This window comes from Echinops telfairi, unplaced genomic scaffold (genome assembly GCF_000313985.2).
Source record: "Echinops telfairi isolate 266 unplaced genomic scaffold, ASM31398v2 ScPeMD7_60;HRSCAF=208, whole genome shotgun sequence".
In the NCBI taxonomy this organism is placed as follows: domain Eukaryota; kingdom Metazoa; phylum Chordata; class Mammalia; order Afrosoricida; family Tenrecidae; genus Echinops; species Echinops telfairi.
In genome coordinates this window covers 14,783,328-14,788,484 of record NW_022103958.1, presented here as the reverse complement: position 1 = coordinate 14,788,484, position 5,157 = coordinate 14,783,328, and the positions used below count along the sequence as shown (strand labels likewise).

At 42.4% G+C, this 5,157-nt stretch overlaps 1 pseudogene; it reads right to left on the bottom strand.

Annotated features, from left to right (window-relative positions):
• Positions 1 to 789: 789 nt before the first annotated feature.
• LOC101649833 lies at positions 790 to 1,625 on the bottom strand (annotated as a pseudogene).
• Positions 1,626 to 5,157: the final 3,532 nt, after the last annotated feature.

Here is a 5,157-nt window from a genome sequence, read left to right as displayed (position 1 = left end):
TGAGGTATATGAGAGTATGAGTGTTTGTGCAGAGTGCGAGCTTGTGAATGTAAGAGGATTTGTGTAAGTGTGAGTGTGTGGTTATGTAAGTATGTAATTGTGTGTGTGTGTATGCTTATCTGAAAATCAAGATCAAGCGATCTTTTGCCCTCCTGCTCCACGGGAGGTTTCTGTCCTCCCTGAGCTCGCCTTAGGACACCTGCGTTACTGTTTGACAGGTGTATTTTTTTTTATGATAGACTTTGAGATTTGTATTTTTAAGTGACCAAATCTAATAAAATGAAAAACGTGTTTACTAAAACAAGTCCAAAGACAAAACAGGAACTGTGCTATAAAAAGCAAAGCATGGTCGGACAGGGCAAGATATGACAAAATACCCATTTATAAACTATCAAGGGCTCATGCAGGAGGGGGGAGCGGGGAGGGAGGGGGAAAATGAGGACCTAATGTCGGGGGTTTAAATGGAGAGAAAATGTTTTGAGAAACGATGTACAAATGCGCTTTACACAATTGATGTGTGTATGGATTGGGATAACAGTTGTATGAGCCCCTAATAAAATGTTAAAAAAAAAAAAACAAACAAACAAAACCAACCAAACAAACAAACAAATAAATAAATAAATAAAAATGGGGGGGGGGAAACGAAAAAAATAAAATAAATAAATAAATAAATAAATAAAAGAGAAAAAAAAAGCAAAGCATGATGGCCCCGGTGGAGGACAGCGCAGGTGAGGGGCTCCCAAGCAGCTCCAAGGACAGATCCCACTGGGAGGAGAGGGCTCCGCTGACTCACTCCGCCTCCTCCAGGCACCTACGCTTTTCTCCTTTTTCCTGGTTGTAAAGAGCTAAACATGAGATCCAGGTGAGGCCTGGCGCCCGGCTGCATGTCTTGCCTGCCGCGTGGCCCTGCTGCAGTCTGCTCCTGGCCTGGCCGCCCCGGGACGCCGCTGTCCTCATTCCTGCGCTATGCTCCCCACGCAGCACGTACTTGACTGTGTAGGCGAAGGCGGCAAACCCCACGATGACAAATAAGTTCGCCAGTGCAACTCCCATTGTTGGCGGTTGGCCTGCTGCAGCCCCGGGGGGGTTTGGTCCGGCTCCTGTCGCATGCCCATTGAGTAGGGGGGACCCAAGCTGACCAAGGTGAGCCTCACCATCTGGAACCACGTCTGCCAGGGGCAGGGTTGGGAGCCTGCTGCCGAGCTCGTCCTGGGCTTTCTGCTTCTGCTTAATTTCCTCCGCAAGGTCGGCAAACAGTTCACAGAAGACGTTGTCTTTGAGGTTGAACACTAAGCCCTGCCCGTTGTCTTTTCGTGAAGTCGCAGGTCTCAGTGCTGCTCAGCGTGGGGCCCTTCTCCACCGTGAAGCTGAGGAGCCCGGTGAGGATGGTGGGTGGTGTTTGCACTCAGGGATTCATTGCTTTAGCCTGGCTGTAAAATCCTGATAGGATATTGGCAGTTTTTTGCTCCTGGTGAGTTATTGTTACTCTTCATTTGTACAGTAATAGGGAAGGAATGTGGGACATAAAGAGACACTGCCCAGACCTCACTTCCCTGAGAGACTTCTGGCTCCAGCTGCCGGTAGGGCAATCCACAGACATGTTTCAGGTGTTGACACTTTGGCATTGCCCTAGCAACATAGATTCAGCTCATCCAAGGTCATTTCCCTTACTCAAGGCATCCTATATCCGCTGAATACTGATTGACCCAGGATATAACATTTTGGCTCTTTCATCCCAACTTGGGGAAACTTGGAAGGAGTGGAGGGAGTGCATGGTCGAGTTAGCGTTGTAGCACAACTTGTCCCTCTGCTCAATCCTTTCCCTTGCTCCTCTTGCTGAGCTGAGGATCCCAGGAGTGCACCTTAGTAAACACTGTCCGAGTCTCTCTTAGGAAAGCCAACCTGTGGTAGGGGATAGTAATATCTTCATGACATTAGAATCTGATGATGATCCTCTCCTATTTAATGTGCCCCTGAGATGAAATATAAACTCCATGTCTCGAGGTGCCATCCGGTCAGTTTGGACGGTATGGAGAACAGAATGAAGCACTGCCTGGTCCTGCAGCACCCTCATAAATGTGATGTTTGTGCCTGCTGTTAAACCCAGGGGGGCAGTCCATCTCATTGAGGGTCTTCCTCTTTTTCTCTGACCCTCCACATAAGCAAACAAAACGCTGTCAGAAGGGGAGAACCTCGTGAGTAGAAGCAGAGCATTGTCAGAGACAGTGCCAGAAGACGAGCCCTGCATTCTCTCCTGATAACCTACTCAAAGACTGTCATTCTGCCTGTACTTCTTCCCTGCTTTGCTTTCCTGGTGACACTGTAATTCAGATGCATCCATTCTTTTGTTGTCGTCCTTGTTCAGTGCCCTGAAGCAGACTCTGACTCACAGAGACCCTATGTCAGATGAAATTTACCATCCTTGCCCCTCAGGAGCATTCTGGCCTTACTTCTTTCAGTCTTCCCTGTGAGTTGTCCAACTTTCACATGCATGTGAGCCAATGGAAAATACCAGGCTTGGGTCAGGGGCACCTCAGTCCTCGGAGTGACATCCTGCCTTTTCATCATTATAAAGTGGTCTCATGCAGCAGCTTTGTCTAATGCGGTGCATTGTTTGACTTCTTGGCTGAGACTTCCAAGAGCATTGATTGCTGATACAAGTAAAATGAAATATTTGACTTTACTCTTTTCTCCATTTATCATGATGTTATCTGTTGTTGAAGTTGTGAGAATTTTAGTTTTCTTTGCAGTAAATTTCAATCCATACTGAAGACCGAAGTCATTGATTTTCCTCAGCAAATGCTTCAAGTCCTCCTCACTTTCAGCAAACATGATTGTGTCGAGTGCAAAAGTCACATTGCTAACAAATCTTCCTCAAGCCCTGATGCCAAATTCTTCCTCAGATAGTCCAGTTTATCAGATTATTTCCTCAGCATACAGACTAAATAAGTATAGTAAAAGGATATAACTCTGATGCACATCTTTCCAGATTTTAAACCATGCAGTATTCTTGTTCCATTTGAATGAGTGAATCATGGCTCATGTATAGGTTCCTCATGAGCACAATGAAGTCTTCTGGAATTCCCTTTACTAATAATGTTACCCATAGTTTGTAATGACCCACAAAGATGAATGTCTCTGCATAATTAATAAAACATAACTAGACATCTTTTTGGTACTCTCTTTGTTCAGCCAAGATAAATGTGATGCCATCAATATATTTCTTCTGCTATATCCTCTTCTGAATCTGGCCTGAATTTCTGGAAGCTCCTTGTTGATGTACTATTACAACCATTGATAATTTAATAATATTGTTGAATAGTATCTATGTTCTGGATCACCTTGCTTTGGAATATGCACAAATATGGATTTCTTCCTATCAGTTGTCCAACTAACTGCCTTCCAAATTTCTTGGAACAGACAGGAGAGTGATTCTATTGCTTCATTAGCTAATTGAAACACATTCAATAGGTGTTCTGTCGATTTCTAAAGCCTTAGTTTTCACTGTCTTTAGTGCAGCATGAACTTCTTGCTGAAATATCATTAGTTCCTCTTCAGATGATGCCTCTTGAAATGTTTGAAACTTGATAAATTATTTTTGATGCAGTGACTTTTTGTATTCTTTCCATCTTTTGATGCTTCCTACATAATTTATCATTTTGTCCATAGAATCCTCCAGTATTACAACTCAAGGCTTGATGTTTTTCCCCTTCCACTCTTTCTGCTTGAGATGTGCCGAGTGTGCTCTTCTTTTTTGTGCCTTTTGAGCTCCAGGTCTTTGCACATTTTATTATCATACTCTTTTTTTTAGTTGCCCTTTGAAAAGTGCTCTGCTTCATCACGCCTTCCCTTTGTGTTGGCTACTGTACACACCTTTGCAGGATTTAGTCTCATGGGGCTGAGTGTTTATGTCCTCCAACCCTAACAGTTCACTTCTCTCCTTTCTCATAAGGCAGGAGAATACAAACTTCCCAAATACGTGATGATTCCCAGTTTGACCTCTAAAGTATTTCCTGTATCACTCTCCTTGTTCATTAACACTATGAGAGCTAGTCAGAGTGGGACAAGAGGTCGGCTCATCAAATGTCCTTTCACTTTCCTTTTATTCTTGAGATTCTGTGATTTCCATCATTCACTCAGTCTTAATTTTTCATTCCTTCAACAAATATGCCGAACACTATACTAGGTATCATGGAGCTATATAAGGGAACCTAATAGACACAAATATGTGCTTGTTGAGTCTTCCATTCTTATTGGGGAACAGGGACAATACACATTCGCATTAAATCAGAGAGTGGTGTGTTGTAGAAGCAATTAATATCAATATGTGGAAGGAGATGAGGGTTTGAAGGAAGGGGAGAGTTTTAGCTTTATAGCATGCCTAGGTTTCTTAGTGTTGCTGTGACACAAATATTAAGTAAGTGACTTTAAAGAACAGTATTTATTTTATCACCGTTCTGGAGTAAAATTAAAATCTAAGTCTTCGCCATATTGATTGCTTCTTTGCTGATAGCCTCAGGCATTCCCTGGTTCCCTGCCTGTTGAACAACCTCCCATAGGGTCCGGCTTACTGCTGTGTATGATTATCCGTGTTGAATATGCTGTGTTGTTTTTTTTTAATAATTGAGAGTTGATTAAGATTAGAGCCCTTCTGTATCTTGGGTTGCCATATTGGAGAATGGAGATCTACAGTACTCGGTGAAATGTTCTTAGTTTATATGTGACTACAAGGGTGACTCTAAGAGTCTTAGATTCAGGCAGTGAATAATTTAACAAAGCACCAGAAATACAAAACAAATTCCAAGTTAATCAATTTCTATTTATATGAAAGGTTAACAACTCTTGTTTAGCGATTGTGATTTGATTGACATAAACTAGAAAAGCCGATTTTCAAATAGAATCACATCACTGTTTTATGGTTTAGGATTGTAACACATATTTTGGGAAGACAAAATTTACACTTGATCTTAACCAAAAGGCCAAGAAGTGATGGGAAGACAAAATTTAATCTACAATCCACACACACAAAAAATACTTTTTCAAGGGTCAAACATTTCAAGAGGCATCATCTGAGGAGGAACTAATGGTATTTAAGCAAGACGTTCAAGCTGCACTGAAGACAATAGTGAAAAACAAGGCTTTAAGAGTCAGCAGGGT